The sequence below is a fragment of the Ursus maritimus genome, unplaced genomic scaffold, assembly GCF_017311325.1.
Source record: "Ursus maritimus isolate PB19 unplaced genomic scaffold, ASM1731132v1 scaffold_5, whole genome shotgun sequence".
Lineage (NCBI taxonomy): Eukaryota > Metazoa > Chordata > Mammalia > Carnivora > Ursidae > Ursus > Ursus maritimus.
This window is the reverse complement of record NW_024426663.1, coordinates 20,513,339-20,538,618: the sequence shown is the minus strand read 5'-3', so window position 1 is coordinate 20,538,618 and position 25,280 is coordinate 20,513,339. Positions and strand designations below refer to the sequence as shown.

Below are 25,280 nucleotides of genomic sequence, written 5' to 3'. Positions count from 1 at the left end.
TTTTTTTTTCTCTTTTTGTCAACCTAAATATAAGAAAAATAAAATCAGGCTGCTTACTAAAAAGGGGAACTTCATTATGGCAGGCTTCTGTTCACTTTGAGTTTGGCATAAGCAGACAGATGAAGGCAAAGTGGTTTTGAGACCCAAGTTGAGAAGAATTTCTTGTGGACAGATGCTAAAGATCCTTCTACCCCAGCTCTCTCATTTACAAACAAGTTCCCTTGAGTGACACACACCTCCTCCCCCCTTCCCTGCCTCACTCTTTCTTGCTGTCTTCCTCCCTCTCTCTCTCTCTCCCTCCCTCCCACAAATCCCTCCCCGTAACACAGAAGAATCTTGACAGAATGGCAGGAAACACGCACAGACTGGTCAGGGAAGGATATGATGTCAGCAACCACGAACAATAAAAGGTGTAAAGGTGCTTCCTTCCCTAAACTGTTCCAGAAGTGTAAAATGGGAACCAAAACTCTTCACTTCCTTCTCTGAGCAGAAGTGTCTGAGTGTGCTGTACTGCACACCACACACAGAGAGGCCTTTGAGAGGTTCAGATAAGGGACAATGACAGAAATCCAGACGAGGGGACGCAATTTTTTATTTCTATTTTTAAAACACCTAAGAAAAATCCATCTCTGTTCTAGGTTAATATTTTGTATGATTTCTTTAAGAAATAAAAAGAAAAAAACAAACAAGTCCACTCTGATGAAGTAGGAGATATATCACAATTACCTTTATCACGCCTCACAAAAATCATCTGACACGGATAATGCAGCCATATAATCTTAATTTACCCTTTGAGGCAAATGAAGAATTCTATATAGGCAAAGAGCCAACTGGATACATTTTATTTTTGGTTAAAAAAAAAATTACAAAAACTGCCCCCCAAAATATCAGTGTTTGTTAGGAAGACACATTGGCTACTTCTTTGTACCCATAGTTTAAAAAAAGATAGAGTAGGTGGGGGGAATAGATGCCTATGTTTTTGAAGGTCTCAGAGTGCTTTTAAAAATTTCAGAGTAAGAACCAAAGAAACGAACATAAGCTTTCAGTATATAGTGAAACTATTTATTTCAATCTCATCACTATTAGGTTCCTTCTAACATGGAAATGGCAGTCTACCATAAGGTTTCTGTAGGAAGAAAACCACATATCAAGTGGATCTGAGTCATCTTCAGATTTCAATCATCTTCCCACAACACTTTGATTTAGAAATTAAACACAACCTTCAGTTATGTGTTTTGATCGTAGAGTGAGACTGCCATGCCACATTAAAAGATGTGGGAAGAAATTAATTCTCTTCTGCTAAACTTATCTTTGCAAAGCATGTATTTTGCTACGGTAAGCACAATGCAGTCACTTAAATAAAAACAGCCCATGAATAATGATAAAGCATTAAAATATGTGATGTCAATTTGCAAAGAAAGAATTCTGGTTTTCTTTTACTCATATTAGCAAATAACTTCTTCACTGACTCACATTTTCACTTACACTAGCATCTTCATATAATGCTTTATAAAAACTCAAGGCTGAAAACCAAGGACGCTGTATCACACAAGAAATTATACCGTTAAATAAATACAAACTGGATTCTTAGTAAGGGACAAAAATTATCTTAAGCCCAGTCGCTGCAAGCCCGGTATTACTAATTCAAATAATTAAATGATTCGATGTTATTTTAAGTGGAAAACTCTGCTCATTATGGTACAACTTGATACATTTAACTTTTTACCTTATGATATATTTGAAAGACATGTGAGACATGTAATTATATTTTGGTTAAAAGGAACAAGTAGAACTTTTACTTTTTTTTTCTGCTTAAGAGGTATTTTGAACTTCAAAAGATATAATTATTATTATTCTTATTGTTACTGAACTACGTGATGTCTTACAAATTGGGGAATATTTCCTTGGTCCTGAAAGTCATTCTTCCACTTCTAAGTTTATGATATTCTATATAGCATGTTATGTTACCCTAGCCATAAATGCAAGCTGAGCTCATTTTAGACACACAGCCGAAACTTACCCTCCTAAAGATAATAAAAAAACAACCATTATTTACCACTGGGTAAGTACCATCATGCCAAACACAAAGTTATTTTCTCAATTTATTCCAATTTAGTGTCAATATGATGGGATTTTGAGTCATCTTCAAGTCTTTGTAACATAGGATCACACACAAATAATAATGTCATCTGTCTGTTCCTCACACATGCCATGCTCTTTCCTACCACAGGGCCTTTCCATGTGCAATTCCCTCTGCCTGGAATGCTCCTGCTTCCCCTCTGTGCCTCCTTAACTTCTTCCTTTCCCTTCCATCTCAGCTCTAATTTCACCCCCCCAGGAAGCAGTCCATCTTTTCATGACTGCAGTTAAGTCCCCCATGAGGACTCATAGCACCATGTCTTCCTTTGTAGCACTTGTCATAATTGAAATTGCCTGTCTTCTTCGACATCTGTGAGCCAACTCTGTTTTGTCTCACTTTCGAATTCCCACTTTTGTATTCCCAGTATCTACCCCACTGCCAGGCCTATATAGTAGGAGCTAATAATTTAGTTGATAAACAATTTAAAAATTTTCATTTCTTGGTGTGTTTTTTCTTCAGTTGTTATTTTTTTTTTAAGATTTTATTTATTAATTTGACAGAGAGAAACAGCCAGTGAGAGAGGGAACACAAGCAGGGGGGAGTGGGAGAGGAAGAAGCAGGCTTCCAGTGGAGGAGCCTGATGTGGGGCTCGATCCCAGAACTTTGGGATCACGCCCTGAGCCAAAGGCAGATGCTTAATGACTGTGTCACCCAGGCGCCCCTCTTCAGTTGTTATTTTTGATGACTACTCCTGAGAACATTTTCATATATATAGAAGCAGGCCGATAACCTCACTTAATCTTTTGTCATATTTATATAGCATCTCATATATGGAAGAAGAAGAATTTATACTAAAGAGTGGAAGCAGAAAGAATTTTGGAGTTAGGAAGCTCAGGTCTGAACTTCAGCTTGTTGTTCCCTACAACAAATTGGGAACAAACTTTTTTTTTAAGCTTTTATTTATTTATTTAACAGAGAGAGAGAGAGCGTGTGTGCACATGCACAGGCAGGGGCAGCAGGAGAGGGAGAAGCAGGCCCCCCGCTGAGCAGGGAGCCTGATGTGGGACTCAATCCCAGGACCCTGGGACCATGACCCGAGCCAAAGGCAGATGCTTAACCGCCTGAGCCACCCAGGCGCTCCCAAACTTTTTTTTTTTTTAAAGATTTATTTATTTTGGAGAGGGAGAGAGAGTGAACACTAGTGGGGCGGGGAGGGGGGAGGGAGGGACAGAAGGAGAGGAAGAGAATCTCACGCAGACTCCCTGCTGAGCGTGGAGCCCAACGTGGGGCTTGATCCCACGACCCTGAGATCATGACATGAGCTGAAGTTGAGAGCAGGATGCTTAACCAAGTGAGCCACCCAGATGCCCCGGGAACAAACTTCCTGATGTGCAGGATGGCTATGGTCATTAAAGGTGGTATCATATGTAAAGTGGGTCCATAGCAGTACTGGAAACATGGCCTACTACTTATAAGACTGCTTCAGTTCTGAGGCATAAAATGAAGACCGTTTTATACCATGAGGTTACCAAGTGAATCATAGTCCTTACACATACCATGAAGACTTCACTTTGCAAAGCTAATGATGAGCAAGTTCTAACAGGTAATGCTTCATTTATTCCTTAACAATAATCATTATATGAAGAAAAAATTTACAGTCTTATAAAAATTAAGAAGTTTCTCTTAAGTATCAGTCATGGAAGAGCTTCAGGCTGCAAAAGTAGAAATAACTAGGGAAATATATCAATTTTCCCAATGACCACGGCTGCTGAAAACTCTACATTAATGCTTCCAGTCCTACTTTAATATCTTTCCCCAAGGACAAAAGGAGATGAAATGTATGTCAGAAATATAATAAGGCTAAAAAGGAACTCGTTTTGAAAACCTCTGCAATTAATTTAATAAGTGGGCCTAACCTGCCATTATCACTGGCATAAATCATTTTATTTACAGAGTTCTAGAATTTAGGAGACACATACCTTTAAACAACTGTGTTACATTATAAACAATTTACTAAACACGGGGGAAGCGCAGCTTCCCTGTCATGGTTTTCCATGGCATATTTTGTCTTGAACATTTTTTCACAATGCAGCTTAAACAGCATTCTCCATTCCCCATGCCAAAATAAAGTCCAAATGGTCTAAATATGTCAAGAGCCTCGTGCTATTGAACCACACCACAGTTTTTTGTCTTTCCACATCATATTAAGTAATTAATTTGTGGTTCTACCATGCCTTTGTTTTCCTAATTTTTCACAACAGTACAGCCACCACGTTTTCTTTCAAAGGCTCCTTTAGTGATGTGGCAGAGCTTACCACAAAGGTAACTCCTGCACTGTCTCATCTCAAAGCAAGAGCTACTATTTTGCATCACAGACTGTGCTCTGTTCCCCAGCTGTAACCTCTCAGTAAGAACATGCAGCTGGATTTTTTTGTTGCTGTTATTGAACAAAGCAAGTAAAGCACTATACAACACCAGTATCAGTGAAACAAAATTGTCAGCCCTCAAATCAAGCTCGGCTTGAAAGGGGAGAGGCTGCTATTATACATTATCATCGTATTATAATAAAATCTGAATTCCCAGGCATCTCATAATCCTGTCAGAAAAAAATTTTATGTTCGTTGTTTTCTTAATCTTTACTGTGTCATATTTCAGTATTAAAATGGAAATATTCTACAAATTTCTTTCTCAAAAACCTGTATGTACTGGACACAGTTTTTAGCCTTCCTGAGACATTGGTGTGTGTATGGTGGTGGGTGTGTGCAGAGAGAACATTTTCCTGCAAAACTGCAGCAAATGGAAAAATCACATTTTAGTCTTTCATAATGTAATGATAAAACAGTAAGAGTACATTTTAAGACACCTGAGCAGTCATGAGTATTATCACCAGTAAGTAATCACAGTATTACTAAGATTGTGATATGAATGGTTAAAAGGACATTCTAAGAAAAGGCTTTGTTTTATTTTACACTCAAATACTACGTTAAACGATTGAAAATTATGTCCTTAAAATAATTTGCCTCTGTTGTTACTTATTTTCCCTCTTTATTTAATATTTAAAGATGAGCTTTAAATGGAAAGAAATACTACTGTCCTCCTGCCAGTTTTTGTTATACATTAAGAAGAATAAGCTTGATAAATGACCCACTATTTCCACTGAATGTCATTTATTTTTGTCTCTAGTTGAACTTCAGAAATTTAGAAAGTTTACACAAAAGCCTTCTATCTGATGTACATAATATTCAAAATGCTGTAATAATGTCTCTCAAAATGTAGATATTTGATACTACTGTTACATGTGGCTCAACATGGAAACCAGTGATTCATCAATTTTTCTATTCTCTTCATCTCTTTTACAGCATCCTAATCAACCTAATTAAGGCTTTGTTCATCTGAAACCTCTGATGACAATTTGTTTAACTCTATCCCACTGTGGTCTTCTTATAAGGAGAATTAAATCTGATCTTCTGACAGCAATCATTAAATGATCCCAACTGGCCCCAATTAAGCCACATGGCTCACGGGCTTCCATACAGTCAAGTGCCAAGTTCTCTGTTTCATTTGCACATCATTCTTTACCTTGGTTATTTCCTTAAAGCCAATTAAGTATGTGTCTTATCAAGTGGAACTAAATTTCCTTGTGTACACTAGCTTAAGACACAGTGTATCAATTGACTTTGCAGTCACACTGAAGTATCACACAGGGTTCCTAAAGCCATGCTCTCTAGCCATAGTACTATTAATGAAAAACAAAAAACAAAAAACAAAAAAACCGACAAGCCCCTTTAGATTTACTTACTCATGCTGAAATTGACACATGTATCTTCTCAAAATAATATACATATTCAAACACTCTGGCTAACATATATCAATAACAACTTTCCATTTGGCTTATTTACCGTGATCTTTTAATCGAGTAGTATCTGCATTTAGTAGGGTTTAATATACTTTAAGAAAAAATTAAATTATCTCTTTAAGACCTTCTAAAAGAGCAGTACCAAAGTAAGACTTCTGATGTTAACCTTTCTTACCCCTAATTTCTGCTCTAATTTTTTCACATACGCTCAATTGTAAGTTCTGTAATGATGTTCGCAGGTCTTCCTATGAATGCAGGTAGCCTCAGGATTTAGAGCTCATTGATTGTGTGCTACTCCAGGGAAATGGCTGATTAAAAACAGCCTCATGAGGAGGAGGAGCTCCTATTCACATCTGGCTCATCTTATCTAAACTCTAATACCTGTATGGAAATTTGACTCCTAGCTATGGCTTTGGAGAACCGCACTTTGCAGAGTCCTTTACCTTAGATGTCAGGGCAGAAACACAGTTAAATTAATCTCAATATGACTGGTGTTTGACATAGTTTTTGAAGGCCTTAATCAATTATCCTGACTACTTTTCTGAGAATATAAACAAATGCGCTGTATTTTTACATCTATTCTAATTATAGCCATCACTGATCATCTGTTGGTATCTGATGCAGGCTATCTGTCACAGTTCTCAGAGCAGATGGATTAGAACATATCTGTTCATCCTAATCATATATTAAAAACTGACATTAGGATAGAAAACTGAAATGGATGTTATGCATCTTACTGGACATTAACCTTGATGGAACATGCAATTCTTTTTATTCCTTGACCAACAGATGTAACTACAAGAAAAAAGAAAATAGAATCTTTAACATACGGACATTTGGAAACACCTAGAAAAAATGGTATGTGCCTTTTCTTTCAGACAGCTAAATAGATAATCGTCTACTCAATAAATAACCGTTCTTCTCTTCAAAAGAGAAAAATTCAAAATATTTATTGCAAAATGCTGATGATTTAGAAAATACTAACAACCTAACAACTGATTGATTTTTAAAAAATGTATGATAAATATACTAAAATTTTAGCAAAGCAAAACAGATGCTGGGGTGTTGTATTATGAAATATTTCTCACTGTATTATAGTAATCTCCAATAAGGTTTGATGTTAATTTTAGAGCATGCTTCTGCTAAAAAGGGCAAACCCTGCAACAGATTTAGTACAAAGAAGCTGAAAATATCCTGTGGAAAAAAAAATCTGTAGTGAAATCAGCCAGCCCAAATCCTGCCATTACTCAGCACTGCAGTGACGTGCTGCTGTTTGTAGTGGTTTGAGGAGCCAGCAGGGGTGGAAACTCGACGTACTCGACTTCAACATGATTGCAATTGAACCTCATCAAAGTAAGAGCTCATAATTTGTCACAGAAAACAGCCAATTAACATATGTTAGAAAAAGGCTTCATAAAGATAATATATGATTAAAGACCCAGTGCAGCTGTTGAAAATCAAAACTATGCATTTAAAAAAGAAATCTCAGCCTGAGCTTCCGTATGGTTAAACTGATAATGGCTACTATGATTTTTTTTTAAGTAGAAAAATATAATTACAGTGCTTCTCATAAGTTTGGGGTTATGGCAAGGGAGAACTGGGTACTGTGGTATTATTTACTATGCCTTACTTAGTTCTATAAATAGTTGAAGCCCTTGCCAAAACTCTGTAGTTACTTTGTTATAGAGCTATTTTAAAACACAGACCTTCATTGTGAGCTAAATGGCCTTCAGGATGCACTTTGTAGTTAGAGCATTCCTCTCAAAACTATATCCTCCCTTTATCTGTGCAAAACTCCAGGACAAGGGGACTCTACACGACAGCCCTGCTCGCTGTAAAACACGCTAGGGCTGTGTAACACACGGTTTTAATACTTCAGAACTTTTGTCAGGGCTGTTGGTCAGGAATGCTGACGGTTAAAGGTGAGAAATGAGACACTGGTGCTTGTATGCAGTACAGATCTCCTAACGCGATGTATTGCAGACTACCTGCTACAGCTTTGGAGCAAATGAACTACATGCAACTGTATGTACGTGGTGTATTCTCATCACAGATTTAAACTAAGCTTTAGCTTGGACCACGTGGGCAAATCAAATCCTGGCGAAACTGATGTCATCGGAGACTGTGAGCCAAGTCCATAATGCTTAATAGTACAGATAACAATGAGAAAGTCTGATCTTTAGTTACAGAGACATAAATGTGTGAAGCATGATGCTAGGTACTAGGGACACCGCTGTGAACAAAACAAACAAGGTCTTGGTGTTCACGAAACCTACATTTTAAAGGGGGAGAGAGGCAATAAACAAGCACACTAATACGATGATTTTAGATGGAGAAATGCTAGAAAGAAAATCCCACGGTAGAACAGGCAAGAAGGTGCCTGAGCAGGAAAGGGCAGAGGTGGACAGCGCTGTCAGGGAAGATGACATCTGAGGACAGATCTAAAACACCGTTGGAGCCAGGCAGTATTTGGAGGATGACGACTCCAGTCTGATTACACCATGAATTCTCTGCCTGTCACTGTTGCTACAAACAGCTAATCCATAGTTTCCCAAATCTCAATTTCCTCATCTACAGAATGGGAATAACATTTACATTCTTTGATAAGGTTGTGAGGCTCAAATAAAAAACAGCACTATATTCATTTGGATTAAAAATTCAAATGGATGCAATTCAATTTCATAAATTAATTGTGTGAACTTGTTTTCTTCACTTCAGTACTGTATAATTTCATAAAAACTATAAATACTCTGAAGTACTGATAATAGAGTGTAATGCCAAAGTTTTCTAAACTGACAGGAACTGAATCCGAACGTGTGTCCTCCCTTGAAATGCGGATATTTCATTAAATCAGTGTCCACTGATTGAAATAGTTCTTGGGCATAAAAGTTCATTTTGCAGTGTTAAATATGCATAGTGCCACGAACAATCCGACAAATACAATGTAAGACTTCTACAAATGTGAAATATAGAATTATATATTTTAAATTTTACCTTCTTTCTTTTAAAAAATAAACAATCTTACAACATTACTAATGTACTTGAGTCACGAGGGTAGGTTGATTTATTTCCTCTCTCACAGGACCCAACTCCCAAGCAATCAGCACAGTTTTGATTAAGATCTCAGCGATATTTGAAAATCCCAGTGTCTCACTGTATGGGAAATGTTCACGTATCTTTGGACATACCCATCTAATGAGAGTAAGCTATGTAGCCTCAAGCCAAACAGATTAATTTCCAACTTGGAATGAATAGACAAATTGAATCATCTAGTATTTTTTAAATTAAAGCATTTTTAAGAGGAAAAATACAAAATTTAAGGATTATGAATTTTAATAAATAAGAAATGAGAGCAAAAGGCGATAGACACACTTTAATTTTAGAAGTTGTTAAATAGAAATGTCTAATGAAAAACCAGTATTTTAAGTAAGGAAAGGGGGCCAAAATTTCCTATGGAACAAAACTTAACTTGAGAAATAATGGGTATACACTTTCAGTTCTCCCTTCCCTGCCATTTTTGGGGGGCGTAGCATGAATTTGATCCTTTACTGCACTAATTTCTCTCTATTTCCTATTTGGTGAACATAATTTATAAATTTTAAAACAGGGTAAGTTGTATAATTTATTATGAAGCCTAAATTAACACTGATCTATTTTCATTTATAATTGATCTAATGCCCCGAAAAAGAATTATAAATTTGAAAAGGTTTTTAAAAAATCAAAATGGTCTTCTTTCCTTTCCTAAATGAATCATGATATAGATATTTATTTTAATAAAGAACAGCATATTGTCAATGTTAACCAATATTTCACACTGCGTACTCATCTCCCTTCCTCCCTATCTCGTAAAATGACCTTTGGAGAACACTCACCTCCCCCTCCAAAACCCAGCCATAATTGCATGCAAAGCAGGCATGTAAATCTGAGTTTCTTCTCTCTCTTTGTAGCCTTCCCTTCTCCATTTTTTCATTTCATCACCTTCCTTTATCGCTTTTTCCACATGTTTAAAACTGAGGGGATATGGAAAGTGAAACTGTCAAAGAGCTAGGAATAGAGGTGTTCTCAGACGAACAGAATGTTTCCTCCGTACACCCGGGCAGGGCAAGTGTGCTGCAGAGGGCCGGCCATGGGCCTGGGGTAAGCTAAGTCGGTTCCTATGCTGAAGGCCTGGCAGGAGGCTCCTTATCTCAGTATGTCTACACATTCTGTCCCAGGCTATTTTCAAGGATAGCCCAAGTCATCCTTGGCAGATACTAATACATGGAAAGTATTACGGTACTTCCCCTGTAAAAAAGACCATGCTACCACAAATTAGAAATTTACTGAAATGAAGTTTTTAAATCCTGATTCTCTAAAAGCTAGGATCTAAAAGAAAGCACCTATCAGTGAAAGAAAGCCCACAACTCTCCTCAGAAACCCCAGCGTGGATTCCAAAGATCAGTGGTCCTTAAGGAGGTAACAAGCTATTCCTCAAAACAAAACAACAACAACAACAACAACAAGTCAGGAAATTTTTTAAAAATTAAAAAACAAATTTCTTTGCTACAGGACTTTTCATATTCTTCAGTATGCTAGATGCCAGAATCTGGAGTATTTCCAAATGTATCCAGAATATTTTCTGGGAAATGCTAGCTTCTTCCCTTTGATTACCGAATACACTGCACTGCTGAAATGCCCTAAACCAACCAACACTCTGCTCAGTGCCTGGCTCAAGGAAAACATAACAGTATTGTTGAGTAATTGATAAAACAATGGAAAACTATTCTTTTAGCTTTACAAAGAAGTACAAATATGATATCAAGTGCAGAAAATTGCTGTTCTTTTAACGTAAAAATACTAATGAAATATTTAGCAATTAGTGCAATATATTTCCAAAGCACCAAGAAGTGGTAGACTATAGTGAAAAGAAAGCTGTATTTGTAATCAGACGCTTGGTTGGGTTCTGCTACCCACGAGTTGCTTGTCTTTGGGGCAGTCAACTACTTTGAGTCCCATTTTCCTCAGATATATAAAGGGAGAGAGGTTCAATTTCTAAAGACCCCCTTCAAGTTCCTAAATGGTAGAAATTTGGCAAAAGTGTAGGGCAAAATGACGTCAAAATGCTTCTCCAAAGGATATAGTTCTAGAGAAAAAATAAACTGACAAAAATGTTTAGTTGTCTGGGTAAATAGAATTGTTTTTTCCATACTTTTTGCTTTGAAAAGTTGGTTCACCTCAGCCTCAAGCAATATAAACAGTTAAGACTAAGGTTACATTATGCAGTTTGAACCACTAATCATATTTAGAAATTTAATAAATAGCTATGAATTATAAAATACTTCCTATAGCACCAAAAGCTTTACAAATACTAACTTCAATCCTTACAGCAGCTTATGAGGAAGGCTATTTAAAAATAATTTCCAGGAAAAAAAAGCTGGAACACAGAGAGGTCAAGTTACTTGCCCAGGGTCACACAGCTACTGTTAGGGTACATATAATTACAGAGTATATAAATCTGGTCCCAGACTCAGTACTTGAACCACACACTCTGCTACTTCTCCATGCGGCAAGGTACTATTCACAAGAGTGCTTTGAAGTTAAAAGTCTATGCAGAAAATGGGATGTTCAGAGGTTTTCAGTGGAATCTAAGAAGTACTTTTAAAGTCAGTGTTCTTTAGGGGTGCCTGGCTGATTCAGTCGGTTAGGCTTCTGCCTTTGGCTCAGGTCATGATCCTAGGGTCCTGAGATCAAGCCCCGCATTGGGTTCCCTGCTCATTGGGAAGCCTTCTTCTCTCTCTCCTCCCTGCTCTTGCTCTCTCTCTCAAATAAATACATAAATAAATAAATAAAATCTTTATTTAAAAAATCAGTGTTCTTCAATTCATCTAACATTTTCTAATTCTTGGTGGCAAAAAAAGAATTTACTTCATTGTGCCAAGTAGGGGAAAAGAATGATACTCGATCAGATATTTGTTACTAGCATATCAGGCTCATCAGCAACAGTGGGTTCCCCCGCTCCCGTTTTCTACAAATGAATGTGGTTGCTCACAAGGGAAACCAGGTGAATGTCTATGAATAAGCATATATTCATCACGAGGCCTGGGAAAAACATAAAAACAGGTGTCTTCCTGAGGATGGGCCAGGAGAGTCAACTACATTCATGATTAAGATGAATATTAGAAAGAGTATTACAGATATCTTGTCTCCAGGCTTGAGGCAGTCATCTTGTTCTCCTTTACAGTACCATGGGTAGGTGTCAAACCCAGATCCAATTCATTCTGGTATTACCCTGGTCATTAACCCACCCCCACTCCCCTTGCTGTTTGTCCTCTTGTTCCTTCTCTTTATGCTTCTCCTTCATCTCCTCAAATTATGGTCTACCACAATATTCTTTTCTATGCAGTGCAGTTTCCACTTCAGAATTTTATACATTTACCTACTTCTTTAGCATTCTTTGTGTTTGAGACCTCCGGCTATAACTATGCAATTCACACTCTTTAAATACATTATTTTAGAAGTAATTTTATGTATATCAGCTTTATAAGACACACACCTAATAAAACATACTATTAATTGTATAAAAACAGTTGACATAATTGGCAATATATTCATAATTGTTGAAGAAAAATCACACATTTTGGTGTATTACAGAAGTTCACATCAGTTTTTCCACAATGTATCACATAGCTTGCTCTGTCAGAGCCTACATAGTGTGAGGAAGTAACAGTTTGTATATTTTCAGCATGTATCAGACTGTTCTCGTACTTTCGTAGGGAGAGCATTGTGATACGAATATAGATACATATACATTCATTTATGTATTTACATATGTTATTGTACAGCTGATGAGCACATTGGGTCAGAGACATTCAAAAACTCCATGATTGACAATGACCCATTATAGTCAAGCCTGAATTCAATTTAAGATGCTGGGCCGTTGACTGGGCAAAGTGAAAGCTCAACATGGCTGTTTCGATAGCCCATGCGCTTGAAGAGGTTTTTGGAAAACAGGAAATCTCTGAAAATTCTAATTTGGTAAGAAAGAACCTGTTGGCAAATATTGCCTTTTGCAGTGAAGAGATGTCTGGAATAATTTTTACTTCAGAGTCACTCATGCCTGTTGGTGGGTCTGGTAATAGAAGAGTTCTGAGAAGTAGAGGTGACATCACTCTTACATGCCAGAAAAGTGAACATTGCCACAAGTAACTAGTTAACATACCAAATCATTATTTGGTTACTCTTCTGATGATTCCAAAATTAAAATTATATAAAAATGGTTATCTTATATATTTTATGAGTTGGAAAATAATGAATATAGCACAATTTCTATTCAGTTCCTTAAAAAAATAGGATAAATATTTAATAAATGTTTCTCTAAACTTATTATAGAGAATTTCAGGATGGGCTTGGAAATTTCACTTTCCTTAAACTGGATCTTCAGGAGATCTATTTTAAAATTTACCTAAATTTTGCCATGTTAGAAAAGAGCAAAATAATCTATTTTTTTGGTCGAAATATGTATTTATATTTCCATTCAACCAAGGTAAGAGTAGAAATGCCAGACATTAATACTGGCAGAGGCCATTCAAGGTCATACAATTTTCTCCTCCTTCAGATAATACCATCCCCAAATTATTTCACAAGGATTCCACCTCTCCTATTTTTAAGGCCTTCCGGAAAAGGAGCAACATAACCTTCCTCAGTAACCTATTTTGATATTTCACAACTCTCACTCAGGAAATTCTGACTTATAGCTAATCCCTCACAGAATACTTTATGCCCACTCCTCTTGTTCTACCCTCTGTACAGAGAACAACATTTGACGATCATGTCCTCATTTCAGACACTTCAAGACTGTATATTGAATTATACCTGTTTTTGTTATCCTGCCCTTGCTTTACTTTCTATTCCCCCCCATATTTGCAGCTCTTCATTTCAAGTCATATCTGCCTTTAACTCTCTAGTCCAAAAATATACATAGTACTCAAAACAGGCTCTTCTTGTATATTCCCATCAAATACATATTTTTAATTATCTACACACTGCATAAATTTTAAAACCAAAGTTTATCTTTTCATTTATGTCAATTTCGCATTGTTTTCCCTTGCCAGATTTGTTTCTAGCCAACTCTTCCACATTTTGTATGTAAAGAGTTTACCTGAATTTCCTTAGCTTCATGATTTCCCATCACTTCTTCAGTTTACCAATTTTACCAAGGTCACGCTGGCTTCGGGTCCTACCTTTCAAAGGCCAGACTTCACATTTTTTACGTAGGACTCATTAACGTTTTTAAATTTAGTGAATAACTTATTTCACTATTGCTTCAGCTGCCATTCAAAATCTGTGTGGTTTAGAAAATATTTTTCTAATTTATGAATGAGTATGTGGTACAGGACAAAATCAAAAGCCTTGGAAAGTTGAGGTTATACCTATTTCTTCTCCTTTACACTTGATACTGTAATTTAAAATATTCTCCCAGGGCCAGTTTTTAATGATGCTGTGTGGGTTCATACTCGCACCCAGGGTGCTACAGAATGTATACAAAATGTATAACAAGTCATTGTGATTTTTCCTTCTATATTTTAACTCTGCAAGTTAGTTACTAACCGTGGTTCCCTGGGCCATCCTTTGCTTTCTTTTAAAAATATTATCATTGATAGTTACCTTCTAGTTTTTATTTAAAAGTTCTTAAGAATAGTACCTCGTAGTCCTGCAATGGCATTATGTTACAAGAATTCCTGTTACTAAAATTATCTTAGCTTTTGCTAGACCTGCCCAGGAATTAAATGATATTTGCTTTGTTTCTTAGTATCACTTGATTCCACAGGTCATAGATAGATATGTTTCATTTCCTATGTATGTGGACACAAGCATGAGTTCATTTTGTTGCTTAACAAAGATAAAAGATAGAGCAAAGAAACATTTCATTCATTCCTTCATTCTAAAGGGTTTATTTTTGTTTTGTTTTTGTTTGTTTGTTTGTTTTAGTGCTTTAGTATGTACTGTGTTTTAGGCACTATTTTAAGGGATAAATCAAAGAATAAAAATAAAACAGATAAAAAATCACACCTTTGTGGAACTTACAATATTCCTGGCATTATCTATATTTACTTTCACCTGCACATGAAAAAACGGGCTACACTTTTATTTTACCTTTTGCTCTTGTTCTTGTTTATTGGTTAAACTGAATGAATTTATAAATACCATACCTTAATTTCTATTCTCCTTATCAAATTTTAAGCCTTCACTATTTCTTAGAACTTTCACTTCCATATTGTTTTTAATTTCTTCTTTTCTCATAATGCTTTTAAAATTTCCATTCTTCATATGGGTCTTTCTTTAGCCAACCAGATACTCCCATTTCTTTTTAATGTTTGTGATAACCAGATGAAGTGGTGTTTGACCACTTGTGCAATCTTCCATCTTACGTTTTAAATTTTCTAAGAACACTTTAAAAATATTTCCAACTCCTTTGAAATAAGCTCCATTAATAGTCATCTTTTTCTACTGAAGAATTCTTTGGATCTTTAATTCCTGCCTGTGATTAGATCCTAAGAGATTACGAATCTTTGGCTAATCACCACGTTTGATTTAAAAAACTAAACTAATTAATGAATAATATTGTCTTAGTTTTACTGAAAGAAAAAAATTCTAGTAAATCAAAAATGCCAACTCACTTTCCTGTTTCCTGACTATATGTCTGGGAAGTCTGGACTGTAAAAGTTAGATATTTCTATTATACAAGGATGAAAGCAAGTGATCAATGATTCCCTATTGCGTAATAAAAGATAATGGATTAAAAACAGTGCAATTACAAAAATCAACCATATGGAAAAATATAAAGATATACAGTGAGAAAAATCCTTTCCTGAGAATTTATGAATATAGCATCAGGCTTCGAAATTATAGTAAATAAAGAAGTGGGAGATACGGTAATGATTTATTTCTCACAAATTTAGTTTTCATTAATACGTTGAAAAAAATTCTCAGGAGGAGAAAATAGTGAGATAAAAAGAAAACAGCTTTGATATGTGGCTAGATATATGCCAATATGCCAGCTTCTAGGTAAATTTTTCATGTACTTATGAGAACATAAATAATAATTTTTTTAAAGGTGATATTCTAGATTAGGGTCTCAAAGGCTTTTGTAGAAAAGCAAGTTATCCTCTTCTAGAAGCCTTGAAATTAGGGAGGGGTGTCATCCTACAGTATAATGTTTGAACTGCAGAAGGCACAGGACAATGCTCAGCCATCTACCCATAGAAACTTTTGCCCCTCTCCCAACCCTGCACTAGAAATTGGAAAAAGGTATGATGCAGAGACAGGGACATCAGTGGCAACTGGCTAAGAGTTAAACAGACGGAGTTATTTTAGAAGATCCCAATATATCGGGTGGTGATGCCTTGTTAATGTTTTCCTATCTCATTTCTTTTTGGACGCAGGGCTTTGTAAAACGTTCTTTATTGGGTTTTTTGTTAAGTTTTTTTTGTTTGTTTGTTTTGTTTTTTTAAATCATGGCATGGAAAGCATTTCCTATTTGGGTCTTTGTTCCATTAGCTATTTGCCTTTACCCAAAACTGTATTTGAAGCTTAAACACCGAAATATAGACATACTCCATCACTTAAAATACTATGTATGTCATTTAAAATCTATTTGAAATCATCAGTGTTGTGTACCAGTGGATTGCTGGAATCGAAGTACAGAATTCTACTGAGACATTGTACAAAAATGGTACTAATTGCTCGGTAGACAACGTATGCTACGCAATCACATTTAAATAATTTTAATATTTCTGAAATTCAAGTTTTGTATTTCATTCAATTTCTTCTAAGACTCACTTTCTCCATTATTAAGATATATCAACTAGGTAATATACATATTTCTCCTATGTCTAACGACAGATTTTATGAACTATTGAAACCAATATCTATGATTTTCTTTAACCCATAAAATTATCATGTTGGGAGAGTCTATTTCAGGTTGGCAACATGGAAAAAAAGGATTTCTAGACTAAAATTTGGAATTCTGGCAAGAGTCTTAATTTATGTTCGATATTTTATATCTCTGAAACAATTTTTACTCATCTCAGCGAGAATGTTAACATTGAATGAACATGTCCCAGGAATATTATTTCTACTATTTCAGTTGGAATTCACACTTGGATAAGTTTGTAATCATGTGTCCTATTACATTTCAGTTCAGAAAAAAATCAAGGGAAAGAAAACATATGAAACTTCCTCAACTTTTTACTGCAAGTAAGCAGCAAAACTAGGGTTTGAGACAAGGGAGCCTGACTCCAGATTCCAGGTCCTTCTTCCCCTGTTATGCTGTTATCAAATTTTTAAATTTTATGTGAAAGTCCTAAATCACCTGACAGGGAATATGTCTAATTCAATGCATTGAGGATCTGAGCTTTTATCTAAAAATAAACTTCCACCTTTGGTTCTTACTAGATTAGATAAGAATGTTTCATTTTGTTTGTTTGGCTTTTCTATTTTATTCTTAAAAATTGGGCTTAAAATACATTGCTATTTGTAGTTTAAACATAATGCACCAAAAATACTAAATTTTTCTCTGATTTAAATTATATTTCTTAATGTGCTTCTATTTAAAGTTATTTCAAGGACAACTTAAATAGTGTTATAGGCTACTAGCAGCCATTTATACTTATAATTTATAGCCAGAGAAAAGATACCTCTAATTTTCCATTTGGTATATGCCTTAGTAATGTAAACATAGTAAGGAATTCTGATTATATAGATCAACTTAACAATGAATTGGAAGTGGGTACTGGTAAAGATTAAATTTATAGGTGAATTGATGAGAAGTACAGTATGCTGTAATTTACTGAACTTGCCTTACCTCATAAATTTGTGTCCTTCTTATCAAATGATTCTTAAGGTTCTATGTACGAGAATAATTCACTTTGCGCACTTAAAATGACCCATTAATTGGAAGCAGCTTTCTAATACTCTATATACTTGAGATACTAAAAAATGTTAATGACCAGTGAATTTGCTTTAATTCCAGAAATTAACTAATTTGGACTGCTTGTAAAAGTTTAAACTAGAATGAACATTATAAATAAAGAACAGTGAATCAAAATGTCAATGGCTTCTATAAATGCTGTTGTCAACAGCTGGTTTAAATTGCCAAAAAAAACCCAGAAACAATTCAGGAAGAAATAGTTTTTAAAAATGGATCCACATTATAGAAAAAAAATGCTCTTCCCTTAAAGTCATTGTTCATTTCCTGTATTGAAAAACGACACAAAAGTGAGTGCAAGAAATTATGACCTTCTTAGAGGCTTTTAAATAAGCCCAATCTCAGGGATGCCTGAGTGGCTCGGTTGGTTAAGTATCTGCCTTTGGCTCAGGTCATGATCCCGCGGTCCTGGGATCCAGTTCGGTATTGGGCTCCTTGCTCAGCGGGGAGCCTGTTTCTCCCTCTGCCTGCCACTCCCCCTGCTTGTGCTCTCTCTCTGACAAGTAAATAAATTTAAAAAAATAAGCCCAATCTCCACTACATGAAACTTATCACAGGTATTTCGGTACACATTATGACTAAATATGAGATTATGGTGGGCAGAACTTCTTAATAAGATAACAAGTTAACTATTTGTTGTGATCTTTTCCACTCATTTACCTGAATCTTCTACGCACCACAGTTCCCTTCTTGTATGACAAACTCATCTGAAGTAGGAAATAAGCAATGATGCACTTGAATCTTCTGCAAAATCTAAGAAGCTGTGATAAAAATACATGTTTTATTTTAAATAATCTAAATAAATCCTAAATAGTAATAATAATAATTGTGGTGCTCAGAGTTTTTATGAAATGTATAATAGAGAATTTTCTTCAACATCGTTTTCAACCTATTGTCTTCTCTACATACGCTTTCTACTTTTTAGAACTTTGATTATGAGTGGTCTAATAAAATTTGACTACAGATTTATACCTATAATAAAAAATTGAATCGGCTTCAACCTTTATGAAAGTGCTACCAAATACATAGCAGACCCCATAATGACAGAAAAAGGACAGCAACAATGGCTGGGAATAAACTCTCATTTGAGAGAGCAAAGGTAAAAAGCAATCATTAAGGGATCAGTTAAAAAATATTTTTGTTAGGATGTAAGAAAATTAAGTGGTAGAGGTCCAAAGAGAACTCTCTTTGTGTTTATAATATCATTCAAATAGTTTATCCCTGCAAGGAGATTACCTGAAATGCTGCCAAGGTCACTGCCAAGTTGTATTAATGGCCATGTTCAGTGTATGTCAGTCACATGAGTTAGAGCTGCCCTCTTCTTCTTTTTCTACTGCATAATGACCTACCTCTTAATGCACACTGACAAATTGAGGTGAGTGAATATGTTTTTCCAAAATAGAGATGGAAGAGTTCCATTCCACCACTCTTCCATTTTAATTGTACCAAACATGTGGAATGTAAAGTCTGGCAGGAAAGAGGTTTTAAATATTCTATTCTGAAAATTGAACCCTTTTTGAAAATGGCACTTTGAATCTTACAGGGAATTATTTGTGGCTGCATTGTGGATTTTCTTTCAAATGCACATTTGCTTACATTGCCGTAAAGGCACAAAATATTTTTTAAATGTAGGAATGACATTTTTTTAATCTAGAAAATGTCATTGGAACACAGAGTTAGTAACAGAATGATTTAGTATTCAATAGTTAAGCTCTATTGCAGATTTGTAATTTTCATTTATCAATATTATTCATCATTTACAGAAGAAATGTGAGAGTGTAGGCATATTGGCTTCTGAATACATCTACTGACTAGAGTGTAGCAGACATATTTATGTACTTAGAGTAAAAATAGATTAACACATCTCCTTTACAGGGCTTATATTTAAATAGAATAAATCACATCCTCAAAGAATAAATGATATTCTAGTATGTTATAATAAGACTTGCTCGTGAGAGACATCTCTATTAAAAATTTACCACTTTAGTCCTGGAATACCAATTTAGTCCTGGTCTTGAGATTAGCAATATATTAAAAATATCTGGGGAATTAGCAATTTCAATTCTTGATTTGATATTAGAACTTGGCGCTGATTTCTTTGTTTCACTTATATACTTTAATTCATCAAAACATTATTGAAATAATTGGGAAAGAAAGAAGACATGAAGAAGCACTCCTCTGCTTACATCAGCTGACCTGAACAATATTTTATAACTATATTTAGAAAAAGATAAAAAGAGCTGAATACAGCTACAATTCTCCATGCCAACTTCCTCTATTACCACTTTTCTTTTTTTTTTCATTTAGTAACTCATCTATAAAGCAATGCCATTAAAAAAAAGAGAGAGAAGAATTCCAGGACCTCTAGATAGAATTTTAACACACTGGTTAGATGCATAATTAGTTTGGAGATTAGATCGGACACAATCTAGCTTCCACTTAAGATCACTATTTCTAGTTTGTTTATCTCATTTATACTCACACAATTTTTAGTAGTGACTTGGATCACAAATGCATTACAAGGGAGCTTCTCAAATTTGAAGTTGAATAATACAAACAACTATTATCTAAATTTGAAAAATTAGTTTAAAATATATTGCATTTATAAGGTACAGTAGAATAAAAACTGGCAATACACAGAATGTTAATAAATTCATTTTGCAAACTTACAATTATAACCAGTATTGGGCACAGGGTAATGCAACTAAAATTCATATGTAATACTTTAGCTGAGATTTATAATCTTATTATTAAAACTTTTACGAAGATGATATAGAATAATTTCCTATTTTAAAAAAATTCCCCAAAGGCAAATAGCAGAAGGAGGTGGTAGAGAGAATCTGCACGATCTAAAAATCTAATAATAATCTATATTTGCAAATCCAAAGCTATAGTGGCCAAAAACAGTTTAGTGAAAAACAACAAACCTACTTCTGGAAGTGTGATTGAATGGATACAGCTTCCCAGTTATGTACTATCTCTTACTTTGTAGAATACTGGGTAGCCTTATGTGGATGAAAACCATCTTACTAAGATAAAAATTTACATACATTTACATCTTTCTTCATAGTAATAACAATAGGCAATATGCTAACTGCCTTACATTTTTTATTTAATTCTCATAATTATTTTAGTCATGATAAGGCAGATAAACTGAGACACATTTTAAACACATAAGCAATGTAACTTTTTACTCCATGCTGTTAAGTAGCTGTCACTTGGGTAGGACCATTTAAAAAAAAGAAAAGGTCATGAACTCATCCCCTACACTGATGACTGGGGTACACTGATGAGAAAAAATAAATTCAGATTTTGGTCAAAAATTGACATACCAGAGGATAAAAAATCTGTTTACTAATGTCACTGTTCTCTGTGAAAGAGTTGTTTAAAAGATTCCCTATGTCAATGAACTGGTCATTTAGAATTCTAGGTGGGCCATGTGAATGTATTTTGTTTCTTCAGATGGATAAAAAAATTCTTCAGTGTTGTAAAGTATTTCTTAAAAGAATGATTGTTCCAAGCACTTTAAATACCTTTAGTTTACATGCTTCTAATTTGAAAATAAAAGGCATTCATAAATTCACATGCCTAACTGCCTAAATCTTAAGATTCACCTACCTAAGAGCCAGCCCCACATGATTTTTGGTTATTCTATTGAATTCTATGGGAAACCTCTCATGTAGAGAGAATTGTGAGACTTGTTTGTTAAAAAAAAAAAAAGGTTATATACCAATAAAATACACTGGAAATAAGCGTGATGTTTGGCTAGCGCAAAAGCTGTCTAAAGCTTAATTAAAAAATCTACAATAAAAGTTTCATCACATTTATTTATCTGACTTGTGTGTAAATGCTTAACTTTATACCAATGGGATTAATGATTGACCACTATTAAGGTTCAGTTTTCTCTCATGTTTCAGGGAGATGAATCTGCAAATTCTTTCAGGAAATGATCTATTGTTAATCAGCATCAATCAAGTCAGAAAATTCCAGAATTTGGTAAATTTGGTATTCCCTATTTCTATTATTAATTTAATAATATGAATCGGAACAATTAAAATTCCACCGCAAGAATATTTTTTAAACTTTGAAAAGATACAATCAGATAGGGATGTCACCTTTAATGACTTAAACTTGAGGGTAACATATGTGATTACAAAATCTATTTCCTAGACTTTCTCCCTAAAAGGCAAAGAACAAAAACCTTTCAATGCAAAATTTCTTGACTGTAAAAGTTTAAAAAGGCTAATGATCATTAATCCTTGTTAATCCTCGTTCTGTGTCAGGCACTGTTGTAGCCTTATGTAGCATTATTACATACATTTTACATATGGGAAAATTTAGGCAAAGAGGACTTTTCTTGCCACAGTAGGTGGTGGCTTTGGGATTGAAACCTACACAATCTGACTCCAAGGTCTGTCTTTCACGTCATACTAAAAAAAATACCAGCATTTTAATAAAAAATGATGGCTACTCCGATTGCTTTAAGAACACAACAAAGGAACAGTTAACTGCCAAAGCAGATGAGAGCATGGAGGAATACAGGGTCAGTACAGACCTTCGAAGGCCACTGTTCTTTCGGAGCACCATGATGTCTAGGATGCCCTTCATTCTAACACGGAGAAGCAAATAAAACTTACAGACCTCATGTGTTCACTCTGACTTTGGTGATCTCTCTGACATACAATGATACACACACACACACAAATTTGTGTGTGTATATATATTTGATGTATGTATATATATATTTGTATGATTATATGTATATATTTGTGTGTGTATGTAACCTACATATCATTAAGAACTTCTATATAATGAATTTTTAAATGAAGAATACATATATCTTTAAAAGAAGAACTTTGCTTTGTCTCATTATTAGAATAAGGCCAGGACTTTGCACTTTGTCCTCCAGTAACATTCACGCATTTTGATATCCATCGACCTGTCTTAACAAGTATTGGATATAGATTTAGTGAACACCTATCTGCTGTGATTTGGCTAATTCTTCTCCTAACTTTTAGCTTCTACATGCTAACATTCTATAAACCAGCAATGTTAATTATTTCATATTCTGATTGTAAAAATTCAACATTTAGTAACGTATACTTCTCTATCTTATTAAATTAAAATAATTTATACACTTATAGTATTGTGAATAGACCATAATATTTATCCTAGGTTCTTGAAATTATAAAATGCATTTTCGCCATCTCAAAAAGATTTTAGCATATTAATTGTACTAAAAATGTACCAGAATTATTATTATTATTATTTTTTAAAGATTTTATTTATTTATTTCACAGAGATAGAGACAGCCAGCGAGAGAGGGAACACAAGCAGGGGGAGCGGGAGAGGAAGAAGCAGGCTCCCAGTGGAAGAGCCGACATGGGGTTCGATCCCAGAACTCCGGGATCACGCCCTGAGCCAAAGGCAGACACTTAACGACTGAGCCACCCAGGCACCCCTGGAATTATTATTATTTGAAACTTTATAATGTAACCAATGTACAGACTCGATCCATAAGTGTTTTAGATACAAAAAATATAAGCAAACTATCACACTGTACATTTCCATAATGACAAATGGAAATTTAAATGACTGAAAGTGATTGTATATGTAAGTATTTTATGCAGAATTCTCTACATTCTCTAGTACTACAGTGGCAAATGAAAGGTTACTGGTATCGTTTTAGGCATAACACAATTAAAACCATTTTAGAACTGTATATTGAAGTGTGTGTTCAACATTCGCTAGCAAAGGTGAAAATTTATATTTAAAAAAATCACACCCATTTAGCATGTATTCTAAATATGTATAACTGAAAAAGATAATTTTAAGGCTATTTCTATTTCTATTAATAAACACAGGGAAGACTATATATCTAAAAGTACCAGTGGTAAAAATAAATAAATAGAATACCAGTAGTGGAGATGGAAGTTGAGTTCAAGAAGCACATGAAATATAATGACAGAAGGTTGTCAGAATTATATTCTAAAGTCAATTCTTATAGAAAAACATTCAAGGCAGCATTCAATTTATTGAAGCACTTGCTTATGGTTCCTACAGAATAACATTCAAGGCAGCATTCAATTTATTGAAACACTGGCTTCTGGTCTCATTTGCAGGGGGAGTGGGAGAGGAAGAAGCAGGCTCATAGTGGAGGAGCCTGATGTGGGGCTCGATCCCATAACCCGGGATCACGCCCTGAGCCGAAGGCAGACGCTTAACCGCTGTGCCACCCAGGCGCCCCTCTGGTCTCATTTTAAATAAGTATATTGTACAACAAGAAAAACTTCTTAACAAGGATTTTTATCATAATTATTATATTTTCCAAGTGGCAATTAAAATGTTACATATATGGCTCTCAATAATGTAGTGTTAAAGTGTAGCTTTAGCTGAGGTGGGTACCTAACAGATAATGAGGTCTTCCAGGCTGGATTGGTACACCCTTGAGAAAGAGTCAATTATCAAACAGTTGAGTACACTTGGCAGCCAGATATCTTCCATTAGGACCACTAAGAAGAAATGTTCTGTTGGATACATAATGCCTAGGCATTTAATAAATTAAAAACAGTAATAAATCACTATATTTAAAAGGATACAGACAATCGAAAACTGCTGAATAAATGAAATTCATGCAAAATAGAAAGGACTATCATTTTAGATAATATTATTGAAACAAATATATCACAGAGATTGGCTAGCGAATAGTAAAATGTCATGATTAGACTATCATATTGTTTTTCTTATTCCCACCACATACTGATGCTAACTACTGGAATAGATAAAAGACTTGAGTTAGCTTTTGTTAGATGTCTGCATAATGGATTTATAAAAGCTAGAAACCCTTCCAATGTACTTTCTTCTTCATATATTTAAAGGAAGAAGAGATCAACCTAGTTAGATACTTATCACAAAAAAAAATCCAACTTACATGAGTGAATTAAATAAAACTTAAACTCCAAACAGGGCCAATAAGATACACTATGTCTCTTAATGATTCATAAATGTGTCTTTCAACATTGCTTTATCAGTTACAACAGTATTATCTCATGACTTTCACTCATGACATACAAAAGAACCACAAAAATTCATAATTTTACATGAGGGGGGAAATCTGAGAAAGAACTATAATATTATATTCTAAGAAAGATACAAAATCATTATTTATCTATTACCTGCAAATGAAATGAAATAAAGCCATGGATTGCAGCTTTTTGTAGCTATAAATAAGAACCATGTTTTCTAATCAGAGACTAAAGTTTTGATCTATGTGACTTCTAAATTCCAGTAAATGTGTATTAGTATACAATAAACAGATATTATTACCACAGGTTCACAGAATAGTGGGCAATAGCATCTCACAACAGGAACTGAGTGCC

General features: G+C 34.8%; 1 protein-coding gene across 10 annotated transcripts in view; it reads right to left on the bottom strand.

Moving 5' to 3' along the window:
• MEF2C (myocyte enhancer factor 2C) overlaps positions 1-25,280 on the bottom strand; it is a 149,155-nt gene that overhangs the window by 98,522 nt on the left and 25,353 nt on the right. For 2 of the 10 annotated variants that reach the window (XM_040622103.1, XM_008700824.2), the window contains exon 1: positions 58-491. The exons of the other annotated variants lie outside the window; for them this stretch is intronic. The gene's annotated coding sequence lies outside the window, so the exon portion shown is untranslated. Of the gene's footprint in view, positions 1-57; positions 492-25,280 lie in introns of those variants that run through there. 10 annotated transcript variants of the gene reach the window in all.